Source organism: Chelonia mydas, chromosome 22, assembly GCF_015237465.2.
Source record: "Chelonia mydas isolate rCheMyd1 chromosome 22, rCheMyd1.pri.v2, whole genome shotgun sequence".
NCBI lineage: Eukaryota > Metazoa > Chordata > Testudines > Cheloniidae > Chelonia > Chelonia mydas.
Window position 1 is genome coordinate 13,700,290 of NC_051262.2, and position 20,814 is coordinate 13,721,103.

The 20,814-nt window shown below is 52.0% G+C and overlaps 5 long non-coding RNA genes across 5 annotated transcripts; all 5 read left to right on the forward strand.

Annotated features, from left to right (window-relative positions):
• The first annotated feature begins 2,757 nt into the window (after window positions 1-2,757).
• LOC119564026 lies at window positions 2,758-5,167 on the forward strand. Its single transcript, XR_005222923.2, has 2 exons — window positions 2,758-4,996; window positions 5,116-5,167. It is a non-coding gene; the product is annotated as an uncharacterized LOC119564026 (long non-coding RNA).
• Window positions 5,168-7,874: 2,707 nt separating this feature from the next.
• LOC119564020 lies at window positions 7,875-10,855 on the forward strand. The gene is made up of 2 exons (XR_005222914.2): window positions 7,875-10,684; window positions 10,804-10,855. It is a non-coding gene; the product is annotated as an uncharacterized LOC119564020 (long non-coding RNA).
• A 2,101-nt stretch (window positions 10,856-12,956) lies between these two features.
• Window positions 12,957-13,699, forward strand: LOC119564018. The gene is made up of 2 exons (XR_005222912.2): window positions 12,957-13,528; window positions 13,648-13,699. It is a non-coding gene; the product is annotated as an uncharacterized LOC119564018 (long non-coding RNA).
• A 434-nt stretch (window positions 13,700-14,133) lies between these two features.
• On the forward strand, window positions 14,134-17,954 carry LOC119564033. Its single transcript, XR_005222934.2, has 2 exons — window positions 14,134-16,372; window positions 16,492-17,954. It is a non-coding gene; the product is annotated as an uncharacterized LOC119564033 (long non-coding RNA).
• A 1,073-nt stretch (window positions 17,955-19,027) lies between these two features.
• On the forward strand, window positions 19,028-19,782 carry LOC119564034. The gene is made up of 2 exons (XR_005222935.1): window positions 19,028-19,611; window positions 19,731-19,782. It is a non-coding gene; the product is annotated as an uncharacterized LOC119564034 (long non-coding RNA).
• Window positions 19,783-20,814: the final 1,032 nt, after the last annotated feature.

Here is a 20,814-nt window from a genome sequence, read left to right on the forward strand (position 1 = left end):
CTCTTGCCCTGCCCAATTTACGCTGCCCAGTCAACCTCAGCCTTGAGCCCTTGTTTTATTCGGCACAAGACATTGCTGGATGGATTAGTGTGAATCGTAGAGAGTCGGAGAGCTCTGTAAGTTGCGTCCGAATTCCAGGCCTTTTGTTTCTTTGGTGATAGACCGAGGCTATTCCTAGGCCTATGTTTGAAGTGAGGGATGTGGCTGTCCTTTCGGAAATGTGGTGATGCTCAGCTGGTGTAGGTACGTGGAGTGGTATTCAGAGCTTGCACGTGGGTGCACCTAACCCTATTAACAGGACTGTGTCCAAGTAAGGGGTGTCCTTTTTGGTCAAGGTTAGGGGGCACAAAGTTGAAATTTTCTTGGTGGGGTAGAAAGGTAAGTCGGGAAGGGTGTTGCCGAGGGATGGAGGATTTAATGGTAATGGGAGACTGAGCGGGATTCCTCCCTCCCACCTGTTCATTTCCAGATGTTTTCACATTGGGGACTTCCCCCCACCTCACCCCCCGCGCTTCTTGAAAGGAGGAATATTTTTTCTAAAGAAAGGGTGACCGCCCTGTACTCAGGGATCAGGTCTCTTTCCCGTTTCTCCTCTCTGCATTGGCCCTCTGAATGCCAAAGTCACTTGCTGGGCAAAGAGACCCCCCTCTACCGAGGGAATGGAGGTCTCTCCTTGTCCGCCCGCTTGGCTACGGCCCTCTGTGATGCCCCTGGCTTAAGGACCACCCTGTAAGGAGGGTTTGGGTCTCCTTCGCCATGCTTATGTAGCCACAGGTCACTTTGACACGCCGGGCAAAAGGACTGCCCTGTAACCAGGGTGTAAGGTCTTATCCCTCTCCTTCGTAAACTAGGAGAGCCTTTTTTCTTGCCTGTGGCTGAGTGACCCCCCCTCTAAGAAGGGTCGAGGTCTCTCTGGCTCTCTATTATTTAGGACCCAGGCTTTACAATGCCCTGTGCCATTGACCTCTCCCTGTAAAGAGGGTGCAGGTCTCCCCTTTCGAGCTTGTCTTGGGCCGCTGGCACTTGCTGGGCAAAGAGACCACCCTCGACTGAGGGAATGGAGGTCTCTCCTCTTCAGCGCTCTTGGCTCTGGCCCATTGAAATGTCCCTGGCTTAAGGACCACCCTGTAAGGAGGGTTTGGGTCTCCTTCGCCATGCTTAGTTAGCCACAGGTCACTTTGACACGCCGGCAAAAGCACTGCCCTGTAACCAGGGTGTAAGGTCTTATCCCTCTCCTTCGTAAACTAGGAGAGCCCCTTTGTGCCTGTGGCTGAATGACCCCCCTTTAAGAAGGGCTGAGGTTCTCCTTCTGCTGGTCACAGTAAATTGCACTCGAATGATTTCTACTTGGCTTTTCTGGGTTCTGAAGTGAAATCTGATTTGTGTCCTATGTATTTCCCGTCCGGGTCACATGTAACCTGGTGTGGCGAAGGGGCGGCTGTAAGGGGATGGTGGAGGCCGTGAAAAATTCAACCCTTTCTTCAAAAAAGCCAAGAAATCACCAAAGTCCAAAGTGAGCTCCCTCTAACTAGGGTGCAGGTCTTTCCCCAGATTACACTCCCCTTTGAAAGGTAGTTCTAGAAACCAGCCTCTTGAGAGAGCTAAGGGTTTGCCCTTGTAGCTGTCCTGTGCCCGTGGCCTCCTCATGCTCTCAGCCAAGTCAAAGCCCAGCGTATTCTGCATCCAGCCGGTCCTGAGTTCTGCTGCAAGCTCTCCTGCCTTCTGCTACGGATTGGTGCCGAAACCTAGGAATTGGGGTAATTTCAAGGAGGGGCGAGGACCTTGTCCATTTAATTTGAATTGACCTTGGAATCGTGGTGTCCACTCAGCCCGCACCTATCCCGCTTCACCTCTCTCTCTTTCCCTCTCTTTCTAGCAACTCAAAGGACAAAAGGAAGACGACGACAGAAGCACCAAAGAAACTGCAGGAAAAGAGAAGAGAAGAAAAGGCCAGTCAAAAACCACGCACACATTGCAGACATGGCCCTCCCGGTGGCATTTACACTTCTCCACGTAGGCTTAATCCCCCTTGAGGCGCCAGGGAAAAGGACCTCTCTGTAAACGGGGATCAAGGTCCACTCCTTGCCAAGAGAAATGCTTTCTGGGCCCATTCCGCACCTGCGGCTGAGTGACCGCCCTTTAAGAAGGGTTGAGGTCTCTGTGCATTTCAGCTCCTTAGGACCGCGCCTTTAACATGCCCTGTGCCACTGACCCCTCCCTGTAAGAAGGGTGCGGGTCTCCCCTTTCGAGCTTGTCTTGGGCCGCTGGCACTGCCTGGGCAAAGAGACCGCCCTCTACTGAGGGAACGGAGGTCTCTCCTCTTCAGCGCTCTTGGCTCTGGCCCATTGAAATGTCCCTGGCTTAAGGACCACCCTGTAAGGAGGGTTTGGGTCTCCTTCGCCAGCCTTATTTAGCCACAGGTCCCCTTGACATGCCCGGCAAAAGGACTGCCCTGTAACCGGGGTGTAAGGTCTTATCCCTCTCCTTCGTAAACAGGAGTGCCTCTTTGTGCCTGTGGCTGAGTGACCCCCCCTCTAAGAAGGGTCGAGATCTCTCTGGCTTTCTACTATTTAGGACCTAGCCTTTAAAATGCCCTGTGCCATTGACCTCTCCCTGTAAGAAGGGTGCGGGTCTCCCCTTTCGAGCTTGTCTTGGGCCGCTGGCACTTGCTGGGCAAAGAGACCACCCTCTACTGAGGGAACGGAGGTCTCTCCTCTTCAGCGCTCTTGGCTCTGGCCCATTGAAATGTCCCTGGCTTAAGGACCACCCTGTAAGGAGGGTTTGGGTCTCCTTCGCCATGCTTAGTTAGCCACAGGTCACTTTGACACGCCGAGCAAAAGGACTGCCCTGTAACCGGGGTGTAAGGTCTTATCCCTCTCCTTCGTAAACTAGGAGAGCCTCTTTCTGCCTGTGGCTGAGTGACCCCCCTTTAAGAAGGGTTGAGGTTCTCGTTCTGTTAGTCGCAGTAAATTCCCCTAGAATGATTTCTATTTGGCTTTTTTGGGCTTTGACGTGAAATCTGGTTTGTGACCCATGTATTTCTTCTCCGGGTCACATGTAACCTGGTGTGGCGAAGGGGCGGCTGTAAGGGGATGGTGGAGGCCGTGGAAAATTCGACCCTTCTTTCCCAGAGAGCCAAGAAATCGTCCCAAAATCCATATGTCACAAAGTCTGGAACTGAACAGGTGAGGAAGGGGGCTCCTTTCAGAGCCTCACTTCCAGGCGATCCTTCCTCATTTCCTCTTGCCCTGCCCAATTTACACTGCCCAGTCAACCTCAGCTTTGAGCCCTTGTTTTATTCGGCACAAGACATTGCTGGATGGATTAGTGTGAATCGTAGAGAGTCGGAGAGCTCTGTAAGTTGCGTCCGAATTCCAGGCCTTTTGTTTCTTTGGTGATAGACCGAGGCTATTCCTAGGCCTATGTTTGAAGTGAGGGATGTGGCTGTCCTTTCGGAAATGTGGTGATGCTCAGCTGGTGTAGGTACGTGGAGTGGTATTCAGAGCTTGCACGTGGGTGCACCTAACCCTATTAACAGGACTGTGTCCAAGTAAGGGGTGTCCTTTTTGGTCAAGGTTAGGGGGCACAAAGTTGAAATTTTCTTGGTGGGGTAGAAAGGTAAGTCGGGAAGGGTGTTGCCGAGGGATGGAGGATTTAATGGTAATGGGAGACTGAGCGGGATTCCTCCCTCCCACCTGTTCATTTCCAGATGTTTTCACATTGGGGACTTCCCCCCACCTCACCCCCCGCGCTTCTTGAAAGGAGGAATATTTTTCTAAAGAAAGGGTGACCGCCCTGTACTCAGGGATCAGGTCTCTTTCCCGTTTCTCCTCTCTGCATTGGCCCTCTGAATGCCAAAGTCACTTGCTGGGCAAAGAGACCCCCCTCTACCGAGGGAATGGAGGTCTCTCCTTGTCCGCCCGCTTGGCTACGGCCCTCTGTGATGCCCCTGGCTTAAGGACCACCCTGTAAGGAGGGTTTGGGTCTCCTTCGCCATGCTTATGTAGCCACAGGTCACTTTGACACGCCGGGCAAAAGGACTGCCCTGTAACCAGGGTGTAAGGTCTTATCCCTCTCATTCTTAAACTAGGAGAGCCTTTTTTCTTGCCTGTGGCTGAGTGACCCCCCCTCTAAGAAGGGTCGAGGTCTCTCTGGCTCTCTATTATTTAGGACCCAGGCTTTACAATGCCCTGTGCCATTGACCTCTCCCTGTAAAGAGGGTGCAGGTCTCCCCTTTCGAGCTTGTCTTGGGCCGCTGGCACTTGCTGGGCAAAGAGACCACCCTCTACTGAGGGAACGGAGGTCTCTCCTCTTCAGCGCTCTTGGCTCTGGCCCATTGAAATGTCCCTGGCTTAAGGACCACCCTGTAAGGAGGGTTTGGGTCTCCTTCGCCATGCTTAGTTAGCCACAGGTCACTTTGAAACGCCGGCAAAAGGACTGCCCTGTAACCAGGGTGTAAGGTCTTATCCCTCTCCTTCGTAAACTAGGAGAGCCCCTTTGTGCCTGTGGCTGAGTGACCCCCCTTTAAGAAGGGCTGAGGTTCTCCTTCTGCTGGTCACAGTAAATTGCACTCGAATGATTTCTACTTGGCTTTTCTGGGTTCTGAAGTGAAATCTGATTTGTGTCCTATGTATTTCCCGTCCGGGTCACATGTAACCTGGTGTGGCGAAGGGGCGGCTGTAAGGGGATGGTGGAGGCCGTGAAAAATTCAACCCTTTCTTCAAAAAAGCCAAGAAATCACCAAAGTCCAAAGTGAGCTCCCTCTAACTAGGGTGCAGGTCTTTCCCCAGATTACACTCCCCTTTGAAAGGTAGTTCTAGAAACCAGCCTCTTGAGAGAGCTAAGGGTTTGCCCTTGTAGCTGTCCTGTGCCCGTGGCCTCCTCACGCTCTCAGCCAAGTCAAAGCCCAGCGTATTCTGCATCCAGCCGGCCCTGAGTTCTGCTGCAAGCTCTCCTGCCTTCTGCTACGGATTGGTGCCGAAACCTAGGAATTGGGGTAATTTCAAGGAGGGGCGAGGACCTTGTCCATTTAATTTGAATTGACCTTGGAATCGTGGTGTCCACTCAGCCCGCACCTATCCCGCTTCACCTCTCTCTCTTTCCCTCTCTTTCTAGCAACTCAAAGGACAAAAGGAAGACGACGACAGAAGCACCAAAGAAACTGCAGGAAAAGAGAAGAGAAGAAAAGGCCAGTCAAAAACCACGCACATATTGCAGACATGGCCCTCCCGGTGGCATTTACACTTCTCCACGTAGGCTTAATCCCCCTTGAGGCGCCAGGGAAAAGGACCTCTCTGTAAACGGGGATCAAGGTCCACTCCTTGCCAAGAGAAATGCTTTCTGGGCCCATTCCGCACCTGCGGCTGAGTGACCGCCCTTTAAGAAGGGTTGAGGTCTCTGTGCATTTCAGCTCTTTAGGACCGCGCCTTTAACATGCCCGGTGCCACTGACCCCTCCCTGTAAGAAGGGTGCGGGTCTCCCCTTTCGAGCTTGTCTTGGGCCGCTGGCACTTGCTGGGCAAAGAGACCACCCTCTACTGAGGGAACGGAGGTCTCTCCTCTTCAGCGCTCTTGGCTCTGGCCCATTGAAATGTCCCTGGCTTAAGGACCACCCTGTAAGGAGGGTTTGGGTCTCCTTCGCCATGCTTAGTTAGCCACAGGTCACTTTGACACGCCGAGCAAAAGGACTGCCCTGTAAGCGGGGTGTAAGGTCTTATCCCTCTCCTTCGTAAACTAGGAGAGCCTCTTTCTGCCTGTGGCTGAGTGACCCCCCTTTAAGAAGGGTTGAGGTTCTCGTTCTGTTAGTCGCAGTAAATTCCCCTAGAATGATTTCTATTTGGCTTTTTTGGGCTTTGACGTGAAATCTGGTTTGTGACCCATGTATTTCTTCTCCGGGTCACATGTAACCTGGTGTGGCGAAGGGGCGGCTGTAAGGGGATGGTGGAGGCCGTGGAAAATTCGACCCTTCTTTCCCAGAGAGCCAAGAAATCGTCCCAAAATCCATATGTCACAAAGTCTGGAACTGAACAGGTGAGGAAGGGGGCTCCTTTCAGAGCCTCACTTCCAGGCGATCCTTCCTCATTTCCTCTTGCCCTGCCCAATTTACACTGCCCAGTCAACCTCAGCTTTGAGCCCTTGTTTTATTCGGCACAAGACATTGCTGGATGGATTAGTGTGAATCGTAGAGAGTCGGAGAGCTCTGTAAGTTGCGTCCGAATTCCAGGCCTTTTGTTTCTTTGGTGATAGACCGAGGCTATTCCTAGGCCTATGTTTGAAGTGAGGGATGTGGCTGTCCTTTCGGAAATGTGGTGATGCTCAGCTGGTATAGGTACGTGGAGTGGTATTCAGAGCTTGCACGTGGGTGCACCTAACCCTATTAACAGGACTGTGTCCAAGTAAGGGGTGTCCTTTTTGGTCAAGGATAGGGGGCACAAAGTTGAAATTTTCTTGGTGGGGTAGAAAGGTAAGTCGGGAAGGGTGTTGCCAAGGGATGGAGGATTTAATGGTAATGGGAGACTGAGCGGGATTCCTCCCTCCCACCTGTTCATTTCCAGATGTTTTCACATTGGGGACTTCCCCCCACCTCACCCCCCGCGCTTCTTGAAAGGAGGAATATTTTTCTAAAGAAAGGGTGACCGCCCTGTACTCAGGGATCAGGTCTCTTTCCCGTTTCTCCTCTCTGCATTGGCCCTCTGAATGCCAAAGTCACTTGCTGGGCAAAGAGACCCCCCTCTACCGAGGGAATGGAGGTCTCTCCTTGTCCGCCCGCTTGGCTACGGCCCTCTGTGATGCCCCTGGCTTAAGGACCACCCTGTAAGGAGGGTTTGGGTCTCCTTCGCCATGCTTATGTAGCCACAGGTCACTTTGACACGCCGGGCAAAAGGACTGCCCTGTAACCAGGGTGTAAGGTCTTATCCCTCTCATTCTTAAACTAGGAGAGCCTTTTTTCTTGCCTGTGGCTGAGTGACCCCCCCTCTAAGAAGGGTCGAGGTCTCTCTGGCTCTCTATTATTTAGGACCCAGGCTTTACAATGCCCTGTGCCATTGACCTCTCCCTGTAAAGAGGGTGCAGGTCTCCCCTTTCGAGCTTGTCTTGGGCCGCTGGCACTTGCTGGGCAAAGAGACCACCCTCTACTGAGGGAATGGAGGTCTCTCCTCTTCAGCGCTCTTGGCTCTGGCCCATTGAAATGTCCCTGGCTTAAGGACCACCCTGTAAGGAGGGTTTGGGTCTCCTTCGCCATGCTTAGTTAGCCACAGGTCACTTTGACACGCCGGCAAAAGGACTGCCCTGTAACCAGGGTGTAAGGTCTTATCCCTCTCCTTCGTAAACTAGGAGAGCCCCTTTGTGCCTGTGGCTGAGTGACCCCCCTTTAAGAAGGGTTGAGGTTCTCCTTCTGCTGGTCACAGTAAATTGCACTCGAATGATTTCTACTTGGCTTTTCTGGGTTCTGAAGTGAAATCTGATTTGTGTCCTATGTATTTCCCGTCCGGGTCACATGTAACCTGGTGTGGCGAAGGGGCGGCTGTAAGGGGATGGTGGAGGCCGTGAAAAATTCAACCCTTTCTTCAAAAAAGCCAAGAAATCACCAAAGTCCAAAGTGAGCTCCCTCTAACTAGGGTGCAGGTCTTTCCCCAGATTACACTCCCCTTTGAAAGGTAGTTCTAGAAACCAGCCTCTTGAGAGAGCTAAGGGTTTGCCCTTGTAGCTGTCCTGTGCCCGTGGCCTCCTCACGCTCTCAGCCAAGTCAAAGCCCAGCGTATTCTGCATCCAGCCGGCCCTGAGTTCTGCTGCAAGCTCTCCTGCCTTCTGCTACGGATTGGTGCCGAAACCTAGGAATTAGGGTAATTTCAAGGAGGGGCGAGGACCTTGTCCATTTAATTTGAATTGACCTTGGAATCGTGGTGTCCACTCAGCCCGCACCTATCCCGCTTCACCTCTCTCTCTTTCCCTCTCTTTCTAGCAACTCAAAGGACAAAAGGAAGACGACGACAGAAGCACCAAAGAAACTGCAGGAAAAGAGAAGAGAAGAAAAGGCCAGTCAAAAACCACGCACACATTGCAGACATGGCCCTCCCGGTGGCATTTACACTTCTCCACGTAGGCTTAATCCCCCTTGAGGCGCCAGGGAAAAGGACCTCTCTGTAAACGGGGATCAAGGTCCACTCCTTGCCAAGAGAAATGCTTTCTGGGCCCATTCCGCACCTGCGGCTGAGTGACCGCCCTTTAAGAAGGGTTGAGGTCTCTGTGCATTTCAGCTCTTTAGGACCGCGCCTTTAACATGCCCTGTGCCACTGACCTCTCCCTGTAAGAAGGGTGCGGGTCTCCCCTTTCGAGCTTGTCTTGGGCCGCTGGCACTGCCTGGGCAAAGAGACCGCCCTCTACTGAGGGAACGGAGGTCTCTCCTCTTCAGCGCTCTTGGCTCTGGCCCATTGAAATGTCCCTGGCTTAAGGACCACCCTGTAAGGAGAGTTTGGGTCTCCTTCGCCATGCTTAGTTAGCCACAGGTCACTTTGACACGCCGAGCAAAAGGACTGCCCTGTAACCGGGGTGTAAGGTCTTATCCCTCTCCTTCGTAAACTAGGAGAGCCTCTTTCTGCCTGTGGCTGAGTGACCCCCCTTTAAGAAGGGTTGAGGTTCTCGTTCTGTTAGTCGCAGTAAATTCCCCTAGAATGATTTCTATTTGGCTTTTTTGGGCTTTGACGTGAAATCTGGTTTGTGACCCATGTATTTCTTCTCCGGGTCACATGTAACCTGGTGTGGCGAAGGGGCGGCTGTAAGGGGATGGTGGAGGCCGTGGAAAATTCGACCCTTCTTTCCCAGAGAGCCAAGAAATCGTCCCAAAATCCATATGTCACAAAGTCTGGAACTGAACAGGTGAGGAAGGGGGCTCCTTTCAGAGCCTCACTTCCAGGCGATCCTTCCTCATTTCCTCTTGCCCTGCCCAATTTACACTGCCCAGTCAACCTCAGCTTTGAGCCCTTGTTTTATTCGGCACAAGACATTGCTGGATGGATTAGTGTGAATCGTAGAGAGTCGGAGAGCTCTGTAAGTTGCGTCCGAATTCCAGGCCTTTTGTTTCTTTGGTGATAGACCGAGGCTATTCCTAGGCCTATGTTTGAAGTGAGGGATGTGGCTGTCCTTTCGGAAATGTGGTGATGCTCAGCTGGTGTAGGTACGTGGAGTGGTATTCAGAGCTGGCACGTGGGTGCACCTAACCCTATTAACAGGACTGTGTCCAAGTAAGGGGTGTCCTTTTTGGTCAAGGTTAGGGGGCACAAAGTTGAAATTTTCTTGGTGGGGTAGAAAGGTAAGTCGGGAAGGGTGTTGCCGAGGGATGGAGGATTTAATGGTAATGGGAGACTGAGCGGGATTCCTCCCTCCCACCTGTTCATTTCCAGATGTTTTCACATTGGGGACTTCCCCCCACCTCACCCCCCGCGCTTCTTGAAAGGAGGAATATTTTTCTAAAGAAAGGGTGACCGCCCTGTACTCAGGGATCAGGTCTCTTTCCCGTTTCTCCTCTCTGCATTGGCCCTCTGAATGCCAAAGTCACTTGCTGGGCAAAGAGACCCCCCTCTACCGAGGGAATGGAGGTCTCTCCTTGTCCGCCCGCTTGGCTACGGCCCTCTGTGATGCCCCTGGCTTAAGGACCACCCTGTAAGGAGGGTTTGGGTCTCCTTCGCCATGCTTATGTAGCCACAGGTCACTTTGACACGCCGGGCAAAAGGACTGCCCTGTAACCAGGGTGTAAGGTCTTATCCCTCTCATTCTTAAACTAGGAGAGCCTTTTTTCTTGCCTGTGGCTGAGTGACCCCCCCTCTAAGAAGGGTCGAGGTCTCTCTGGCTCTCTATTATTTAGGACCCAGGCTTTACAATGCCCTGTGCCATTGACCTCTCCCTGTAAAGAGGGTGCAGGTCTCCCCTTTCGAGCTTGTCTTGGGCCGCTGGCACTTGCTGGGCAAAGAGACCACCCTCTACTGAGGGAACGGAGGTCTCTCCTCTTCAGCGCTCTTGGCTCTGGCCCATTGAAATGTCCCTGGCTTAAGGACCACCCTGTAAGGAGGGTTTGGGTCTCCTTCGCCATGCTTAGTTAGCCACAGGTCACTTTGACACGCCGGCAAAAGGACTGCCCTGTAACCAGGGTGTAAGGTCTTATCCCTCTCCTTCGTAAACTAGGAGAGCCCCTTTGTGCCTGTGGCTGAGTGACCCCCCTTTAAGAAGGGCTGAGGTTCTCCTTCTGCTGGTCACAGTAAATTGCACTCGAATGATTTCTACTTGGCTTTTCTGGGTTCTGAAGTGAAATCTGATTTGTGTCCTATGTATTTCCCGTCCGGGTCACATGTAACCTGGTGTGGCGAAGGGGCGGCTGTAAGGGGATGGTGGAGGCCGTGAAAAATTCAACCCTTTCTTCAAAAAAGCCAAGAAATCACCAAAGTCCAAAGTGAGCTCCCTCTAACTAGGGTGCAGGTCTTTCCCCAGATTACACTCCCCTTTGAAAGGTAGTTCTAGAAACCAGCCTCTTGAGAGAGCTAAGGGTTTGCCCTTGTAGCTGTCCTGTGCCCGTGGCCTCCTCACGCTCTCAGCCAAGTCAAAGCCCAGCGTATTCTGCATCCAGCCGGCCCTGAGTTCTGCTGCAAGCTCTCCTGCCTTCTGCTACGGATTGGTGCCGAAACCTAGGAATTGGGGTAATTTCAAGGAGGGGCGAGGACCTTGTCCATTTAATTTGAATTGACCTTGGAATCGTGGTGTCCACTCAGCCCGCACCTATCCCGCTTCACCTCTCTCTCTTTCCCTCTCTTTCTAGCAACTCAAAGGACAAAAGGAAGACGACGACAGAAGCACCAAAGAAACTGCAGGAAAAGAGAAGAGAAGAAAAGGCCAGTCAAAAACCACGCACACATTGCAGACATGGCCCTCCCGGTGGCATTTACACTTCTCCACGTAGGCTTAATCCCCCTTGAGGCGCCAGGGAAAAGGACCTCTCTGTAAACGGGGATCAAGGTCCACTCCTTGCCAAGAGAAATGCTTTCTGGGCCCATTCCGCACCTGCGGCTGAGTGACCGCCCTTTAAGAAGGGTTGAGGTCTCTGTGCATTTCAGCTCTTTAGGACCGCGCCTTTAACATGCCCGGTGCCACTGACCCCTCCCTGTAAGAAGGGTGCGGGTCTCCCCTTTCGAGCTTGTCTTGGGCCGCTGGCACTTGCTGGGCAAAGAGACCACCCTCTACTGAGGGAACGGAGGTCTCTCCTCTTCAGCGCTCTTGGCTCTGGCCCATTGAAATGTCCCTGGCTTAAGGACCACCCTGTAAGGAGGGTTTGGGTCTCCTTCGCCATGCTTAGTTAGCCACAGGTCACTTTGACACGCCGAGCAAAAGGACTGCCCTGTAACCGGGGTGTAAGGTCTTATCCCTCTCCTTCGTAAACTAGGAGAGCCTCTTTCTGCCTGTGGCTGAGTGACCCCCCTTTAAGAAGGGTTGAGGTTCTCGTTCTGTTAGTCGCAGTAAATTCCCCTAGAATGATTTCTATTTGGCTTTTTTGGGCTTTGACGTGAAATCTGGTTTGTGACCCATGTATTTCTTCTCCGGGTCACATGTAACCTGGTGTGGCGAAGGGGCGGCTGTAAGGGGATGGTGGAGGCCGTGGAAAATTCGACCCTTCTTTCCCAGAGAGCCAAGAAATCGTCCCAAAATCCATATGTCACAAAGTCTGGAACTGAACAGGTGAGGAAGGGGGCTCTTTTCAGAGCCTCACTTCCAGGCGATCCTTCCTCATTTCCTCTTGCCCTGCCCAATTTACACTGCCCAGTCAACCTCAGCTTTGAGCCCTTGTTTTATTCGGCACAAGACATTGCTGGATGGATTAGTGTGAATCGTAGAGAGTCAGAGAGCTCTGTAAGTTGCGTCCGAATTCCAGGCCTTTTGTTTCTTTGGTGATAGACCGAGGCTATTCCTAGGCCTATGTTTGAAGTGAGGGATGTGGCTGTCCTTTCGGAAATGTGGTGATGCTCAGCTGGTGTAGGTACGTGGAGTGGTATTCAGAGCTGGCACGTGGGTGCACCTAACCCTATTAACAGGACTGTGTCCAAGTAAGGGGTGTCCTTTTTGGTCAAGGTTAGGGGGCACAAAGTTGAAATTTTCTTGGTGGGGTAGAAAGGTAAGTCGGGAAGGGTGTTGCCGAGGGATGGAGGATTTAATGGTAATGGGAGACTGAGCGGGATTCCTCCCTCCCACCTGTTCATTTCCAGATGTTTTCACATTGGGGACTTCCCCCCACCTCACCCCCCGCGCTTCTTGAAAGGAGGAATATTTTTCTAAAGAAAGGGTGACCGCCCTGTACTCAGGGATCAGGTCTCTTTCCCGTTTCTCCTCTCTGCATTGGCCCTCTGAATGCCAAAGTCACTTGCTGGGCAAAGAGACCCCCCTCTACCGAGGGAATGGAGGTCTCTCCTTGTCCGCCCGCTTGGCTGCGGCCCTCTGTGATGCCCCTGGCTTAAGGACCACCCTGTAAGGAGGGTTTGGGTCTCCTTCGCCATGCTTATGTAGCCACAGGTCACTTTGACACGCCGGGCAAAAGGACTGCCCTGTAACCAGGGTGTAAGGTCTTATCCCTCTCATTCTTAAACTAGGAGAGCCTTTTTTCTTGCCTGTGGCTGAGTGACCCCCCCTCTAAGAAGGGTCGAGGTCTCTCTGGCTCTCTATTATTTAGGACCCAGGCTTTACAATGCCCTGTGCCATTGACCTCTCCCTGTAAAGAGGGTGCAGGTCTCCCCTTTCGAGCTTGTCTTGGGCCGCTGGCACTTGCTGGGCAAAGAGACCACCCTCGACTGAGGGAATGGAGGTCTCTCCTCTTCAGCGCTCTTGGCTCTGGCCCATTGAAATGTCCCTGGCTTAAGGACCACCCTGTAAGGAGGGTTTGGGTCTCCTTCGCCATGCTTAGTTAGCCACAGGTCACTTTGACACGCCGGCAAAAGGACTGCCCTGTAACCAGGGTGTAAGGTCTTATCCCTCTCCTTCGTAAACTAGGAGAGCCCCTTTGTGCCTGTGGCTGAGTGACCCCCCTTTAAGAAGGGCTGAGGTTCTCCTTCTGCTCGTCACAGTAAATTGCACTCGAATGATTTCTACTTGGCTTTTCTGGGTTCTGAAGTGAAATCTGATTTGTGTCCTATGTATTTCCCGTCCGGGTCACATGTAACCTGGTGTGGCGAAGGGGCGGCTGTAAGGGGATGGTGGAGGCCGTGAAAAATTCAACCCTTTCTTCAAAAAAGCCAAGAAATCACCAAAGTCCAAAGTGAGCTCCCTCTAACTAGGGTGCAGGTCTTTCCCCAGATTACACTCCCCTTTGAAAGGTAGTTCTAGAAACCAGCCTCTTGAGAGAGCTAAGGGTTTGCCCTTGTAGCTGTCCTGTGCCCGTGGCCTCCTCACGCTCTCAGCCAAGTCAAAGCCCAGCGTATTCTGCATCCAGCCGGCCCTGAGTTCTGCTGCAAGCTCTCCTGCCTTCTGCTACGGATTGGTGCCGAAACCTAGGAATTGGGGTAATTTCAAGGAGGGGCGAGGACCTTGTCCATTTAATTTGAATTGACCTTGGAATCGTGGTGTCCACTCAGCCCGCACCTATCCCGCTTCACCTCTCTCTCTTTCCCTCTCTTTCTAGCAACTCAAAGGACAAAAGGAAGACGACGACAGAAGCACCAAAGAAACTGCAGGAAAAGAGAAGAGAAGAAAAGGCCAGTCAAAAACCACGCACACATTGCAGACATGGCCCTCCCGGTGGCATTTACACTTCTCCACGTAGGCTTAATCCCCCTTGAGGCGCCAGGGAAAAGGACCTCTCTGTAAACGGGGATCAAGGTCCACTCCTTGCCAAGAGAAATGCTTTCTGGGCCCATTCCGCACCTGCGGCTGAGTGACCGCCCTTTAAGAAGGGTTGAGGTCTCTGTGCATTTCAGCTCTTTAGGACCGCGCCTTTAACATGCCCGGTGCCACTGACCCCTCCCTGTAAGAAGGGTGCGGGTCTCCCCTTTCGAGCTTGTCTTGGGCCGCTGGCACTTGCTGGGCAAAGAGACCACCCTCTACTGAGGGAACGGAGGTCTCTCCTCTTCAGCGCTCTTGGCTCTGGCCCATTGAAATGTCCCTGGCTTAAGGACCACCCTGTAAGGAGGGTTTGGGTCTCCTTCGCCATGCTTAGTTAGCCACAGGTCACTTTGACACGCCGAGCAAAAGGACTGCCCTGTAACCGGGGTGTAAGGTCTTATCCCTCTCCTTCGTAAACTAGGAGAGCCTCTTTCTGCCTGTGGCTGAGTGACCCCCCTTTAAGAAGGGTTGAGGTTCTCGTTCTGTTAGTCGCAGTAAATTCCCCTAGAATGATTTCTATTTGGCTTTTTTGGGCTTTGACGTGAAATCTGGTTTGTGACCCATGTATTTCTTCTCCGGGTCACATGTAACCTGGTGTGGCGAAGGGGCGGCTGTAAGGGGATGGTGGAGGCCGTGGAAAATTCGACCCTTCTTTCCCAGAGAGCCAAGAAATCGTCCCAAAATCCATATGTCACAAAGTCTGGAACTGAACAGGTGAGGAAGGGGGCTCTTTTCAGAGCCTCACTTCCAGGCGATCCTTCCTCATTTCCTCTTGCCCTGCCCAATTTACACTGCCCAGTCAACCTCAGCTTTGAGCCCTTGTTTTATTCGGCACAAGACATTGCTGGATGGATTAGTGTGAATCGTAGAGAGTCGGAGAGCTCTGTAAGTTGCGTCCGAATTCCAGGCCTTTTGTTTCTTTGGTGATAGACCGAGGCTATTCCTAGGCCTATGTTTGAAGTGAGGGATGTGGCTGTCCTTTCGGAAATGTGGTGATGCTCAGCTGGTGTAGGTACGTGGAGTGGTATTCAGAGCTGGCACGTGGGTGCACCTAACCCTATTAACAGGACTGTGTCCAAGTAAGGGGTGTCCTTTTTGGTCAAGGTTAGGGGGCACAAAGTTGAAATTTTCTTGGTGGGGTAGAAAGGTAAGTCGGGAAGGGTGTTGCCGAGGGATGGAGGATTTAATGGTAATGGGAGACTGAGCGGGATTCCTCCCTCCCACCTGTTCATTTCCAGATGTTTTCACATTGGGGACTTCCCCCCACCTCACCCCCCGCGCTTCTTGAAAGGAGGAATATTTTTCTAAAGAAAGGGTGACCGCCCTGTACTCAGGGATCAGGTCTCTTTCCCGTTTCTCCTCTCTGCATTGGCCCTCTGAATGCCAAAGTCACTTGCTGGGCAAAGAGACCCCCCTCTACCGAGGGAATGGAGGTCTCTCCTTGTCCGCCCGCTTGGCTGCGGCCCTCTGTGATGCCCCTGGCTTAAGGACCACCCTGTAAGGAGGGTTTGGGTCTCCTTCGCCATGCTTATGTAGCCACAGGTCACTTTGACACGCCGGGCAAAAGGACTGCCCTGTAACCAGGGTGTAAGGTCTTATCCCTCTCATTCTTAAACTAGGAGAGCCTTTTTTCTTGCCTGTGGCTGAGTGACCCCCCCTCTAAGAAGGGTCGAGGTCTCTCTGGCTCTCTATTATTTAGGACCCAGGCTTTACAATGCCCTGTGCCATTGACCTCTCCCTGTAAAGAGGGTGCAGGTCTCCCCTTTCGAGCTTGTCTTGGGCCGCTGGCACTTGCTGGGCAAAGAGACCACCCTCTACTGAGGGAATGGAGGTCTCTCCTCTTCAGCGCTCTTGGCTCTGGCCCATTGAAATGTCCCTGGCTTAAGGACCACCCTGTAAGGAGGGTTTGGGTCTCCTTCGCCATGCTTAGTTAGCCACAGGTCACTTTGACACGCCGGCAAAAGGACTGCCCTGTAACCAGGGTGTAAGGTCTTATCCCTCTCCTTCGTAAACTAGGAGAGCCCCTTTGTGCCTGTGGCTGAGTGACCCCCCTTTAAGAAGGGTTGAGGTTCTCCTTCTGCTGGTCACAGTAAATTGCACTCGAATGATTTCTACTTGGCTTTTCTGGGTTCTGAAGTGAAATCTGATTTGTGTCCTATGTATTTCCCGTCCGGGTCACATGTAACCTGGTGTGGCGAAGGGGCGGCTGTAAGGGGATGGTGGAGGCCGTGAAAAATTCAACCCTTTCTTCAAAAAAGCCAAGAAATCACCAAAGTCCAAAGTGAGCTCCCTCTAACTAGGGTGCAGGTCTTTCCCCAGATTACACTCCCCTTTGAAAGGTAGTTCTAGAAACCAGCCTCTTGAGAGAGCTAAGGGTTTGCCCTTGTAGCTGTCCTGTGCCCGTGGCCTCCTCACGCTCTCAGCCAAGTCAAAGCCCAGCGTATTCTGCATCCAGCCGGCCCTGAGTTCTGCTGCAAGCTCTCCTGCCTTCTGCTACGGATTGGTGCCGAAACCTAGGAATTGGGGTAATTTCAAGGAGGGGCGAGGACCTTGTCCATTTAATTTGAATTGACCTTGGAATCGTGGTGTCCACTCAGCCCGCACCTATCCCGCTTCACCTCTCTCTCTTTCCCTCTCTTTCTAGCAACTCAAAGGACAAAAGGAAGACGACGACAGAAGCACCAAAGAAACTGCAGGAAAAGAGAAGAGAAGAAAAGGCCAGTCAAAAACCACGCACACATTGCAGACATGGCCCTTCCGGTGGCATTTACACTTCTCCACGTAGGCTTAATCCCCCTTGAGGCGCCAGGGAAAAGGACCTCTCTGTAAACGGGGATCAAGGTCCACTCCTTGCCAAGAGAAATGCTTTCTGGGCCCATTCCGCACCTGCGGCTGAGTGACCGCCCTTTAAGAAGGGTTGAGGTCTCTGTGCATTTCAGCTCTTTAGGACCGCGCCTTTAACATGCCCGGTGCCACTGACCCCTCCCTGTAAGAAGGGTGCGGGTCTCCCCTTTCGAGCTTGTCTTGGGCCGCTGGCACTTGCTGGGCAAAGAGACCACCCTCTACTGAGGGAACGGAGGTCTCTCCTCTTCAGCGCTCTTGGCTCTGGCCCATTGAAATGTCCCTGGCTTAAGGACCACCCTGTAAGGAGGGTTTGGGTCTCCTTCGCCAGCCTTATTTAGCCACAGGTCCCCTTGACATGCCCGGCAAAAGGACTGCCCTGTAACCGGGGTGTAAGGTCTTATCCCTCTCCTTCGTAAACAGGAGTGCCTCTTTGTGCCTGTGGCTGAGTGACCCCCCCTCTAAGAAGGGTCGAGGTCTCTCTGGCTTTCTACTATTTAGGACCTAGCCTTTAAAATGCCCTGTGCCATTGACCTCTCCCTGTAAGAAGGGTGCGGGTCTCCCCTTTCGAGCTTGTCTTGGGCCGCTGGCACTTGCTGGGCAAAGAGACCACCCTCTACTGAGGGAATGGAGGTCTCTCCTCTTCAGCGCTCTTGGCTCTGGCCCATTGAAATGTCCCTGGCTTAAGGACCACCCTGTAAGGAGGGTTTGGGTCTCCTTCGCCATGCTTAGTTAGCCACAGGTCACTTTGACACGCCGAGCAAAAGGACTGCCCTGTAACCGGGGTGTAAGGTCTTATCCCTCTCCTTCGTAAACTAGGAGAGCCTCTTTCTGCCTGTGGCTGAGTGACCCCCCTTTAAGAAGGGTTGAGGTTCTCGTTCTGTTAGTCGCAGTAAATTCCCCTAGAATGATTTCTATTTGGCTTTTTTGGGCTTTGACGTGAAATCTGGTTTGTGACCCATGTATTTCTTCTCCGGGTCACATGTAACCTGGTGTGGCGAAGGGGCGGCTGTAAGGGGATGGTGGAGGCCGTGGAAAATTCGACCCTTCTTTCCCAGAGAGCCAAGAAATCGTCCCAAAATCCATATGTCACAAAGTCTGGAACTGAACAGGTGAGGAAGGGGGCTCCTTTCAGAGCCTCACTTCCAGGCGATCCTTCCTCATTTCCTCTTGCCCTGCCCAATTTACACTGCCCAGTCAACCTCAGCCTTGAGCCCTTGTTTTATTCGGCACAAGACATTGCTGGATGGATTAGTGTGAATCGTAGAGAGTCGGAGAGCTCTGTAAGTTGCGTCCGAATTCCAGGCCTTTTGTTTCTTTGGTGATAGACCGAGGCTATTCCTAGGCCTATGTTTGAAGTGAGGGATGTGGCTGTCCTTTCGGAAATGTGGTGATGCTCAGCTGGTGTAGGTACGTGGAGTGGTATTCAGAGCTTGCACGTGGGTGCACCTAACCCTATTAACAGGACTGTGTCCAAGTAAGGGGTGTCCTTTTTGGTCAAGGTTAGGGGGCACAAAGTTGAAATTTTCTTGGTGGGGTAGAAAGGTAAGTCGGGAAGGGTGTTGCCGAGGGATGGAGGATTTAATGGTAATGGGAGACTGAGCGGGATTCCTCCCTCCCACCTGTTCATTTCCAGATGTTTTCACATTGGGGACTTCCCCCCATCTCACCCCCCGCGCTTCTTGAAAGGAGGAATATTTTTCTAAAGAAAGGGTGACCACCCTGTACTCAGGGATCAGGTCTGTTTCCCGTTTCTCCTCTCTGCATTGGCCCTCTGAATGCCAAAGTCACTTGCTGGGCAAAGAGACCCCCCTCTACCGAGGGAATGGAGGTCTCTCCTTGTCCGCCCGCTTGGCTACGACCCTCTGTGATGCCCCTGGCTTAAGGACCACCCTGTAAGGAGGGTTTGGGTCTCCTTCGCCATGCTTATGTAGCCACAGGTCACTTTGACACGCCGGGCAAAAGGACTGCCCTGTAACCAGGGTGTAAGGTCTTATCCCTCTCATTCTTAAACTAGGAGAGCCTTTTTTCTTGCCTGTGGCTGAGTGACCCCCCCTCTAAGAAGGGTCGAGGTCTCTCTGGCTCTCTATTATTTAGGACCCACGCTTTACAATGCCCTGTGCCATTGACCTCTCCCTGTAAAGAGGGTGCAGGTCTCCCCTTTCGAGCTTGTCTTGGGCCGCTGGCACTTGCTGGGCAAAGAGACCACCCTCTACTGAGGGAACGGAGGTCTCTCCTCTTCAGCGCTCTTGGCTCTGGCCCATTGAAATGTCCCTGGCTTAAGGACCACCCTGTAAGGAGGGTTTGGGTCTCCTTCGCCATGCTTAGTTAGCCACAGGTCACTTTGACACGCCGGCAAAAGGACTGCCCTGTAACCAGGGTGTAAGGTCTTATCCCTCTCCTTCGTAAACTAGGAGAGCCCCTTTGTGCCTGTGGCTGAGTGACCCCCCTTTAAGAAGGGCTGAGGTTCTCCTTCTGCTGGTCACAGTAAATTGCACTCGAATGATTTCTACTTGGCTTTTCTGGGTTCTGAAGTGAAATCTGATTTGTGTCCTATGTATTTCCCGTCCGGGTCACATGTAACCTGGTGTGGCGAAGGGGCGGCTGTAAGGGGATGGTGGAGGCCGTGAAAAATTCAACCCTTTCTTCAAAAAAGCCAAGAAATCACCAAAGTCCAAAGTGAGCTCCCTCTAACTAGGGTGCAGGTCTTTCCCCAGATTACACTCCCCTTTGAAAGGTAGTTCTAGAAACCAGCCTCTTGAGAGAGCTAAGGGTTTGCCCTTGTAGCTGTCCTGTGCCCGTGGCCTCCTCACGCTCTCAGCCAAGTCAAAGCCCAGCGTATTCTGCATCCAGCCGGCCCTGAGTTCTGCTGCAAGCTCTCCTGCCTTCTGCTACGGATTGGTGCCGAAACCTAGGAATTGGGGTAATTTCAAGGAGGGGCGAGGACCTTGTCCATTTAATTTGAATTGACCTTGGAATCGTGGTGTCCACTCAGCCCGCACCTATCCCGCTTCACCTCTCTCTCTTTCCCTCTCTTTCTAGCAACTCAAAGGACAAAAGGAAGACGACGACAGAAGCACCAAAGAAACTGCAGGAAAAGAGAAGAGAAGAAAAGGCCAGTCAAAAACCACGCACACAGTGCACACATGGCCCTGCATGGAAAGATGGCTCAGCATTTACACTTGTTCACATCGACTTCATCCACTCTCTCTCTGTTGAGGAACTCAAAATGTAACTTGAAGAAGACTATTGGAAATACAGAAACCTCCGCATGGTCTTTATCCTATTCGGTTCTTAGCTTCTCTCTAATGTGATAACCATCCTCAACTTCTGTAATCTTCATTTGAATTTCAGAGTCCTGAGCACGTTGCGGAATGGGGTCTTATGTGTATCATGTGGCTTGCGATTTGCCTGTGTCCATACGTGGTATTTTCCTACAACTCAGTTTGGAGTTGTGAGCTTGATTCTGTTTTTTTATAGAGACAATGTAGTTGATTCAATATTTTTATGTGAACCATTTTTCTATGTGTTTTTCGTATATTTTTCCCTTAGTCTTTTGGAAAGGAGGGTATTATATGTCCCTATAGTTTTGTTCCTCTCTTTATCTTGTGTATAGTTAATACGCCACAAATTGTAACTAACTGTAACTATCACATACAGAACGGTATAATGAAGTTGTTAATTTATTTGAGGGAGGCTGATATAAATTAAATTTAAAAAGGAAAGAAATAAATAGCACTGTCACACGGTGGCTAGCTGCTTTAAATGAAGTGGGTGCAGTACCTCTGTTCCAGCACCGGTGCGTCTCATATTGACTCGATTGAGAGAGTGAGGTGACACTTGAAGCTAATAAATGAGTGGAAGACTGCTGTGAGAAAGGGGAGCGTCCCTGAAGAAGATGGGAGGTCGGTTGGGGAAGGACAGCTATAGGAGTGGTATGAGTCCTAGAACAAGGGCCACGCTCTGGGGAAGCAGCTCTGGGGCCTGTGTTCATGAAGAACTGAAAAGGAGAGCCAGAGCAGGGAGGCTGATAAGGGGTAGGGGTATGTCAGCACTGCAATACAAAACCCATAGCTGGCCTAGGTCACTGACTCAGGCTTCATGGTTTGGGCTCTAGGGTTATAAA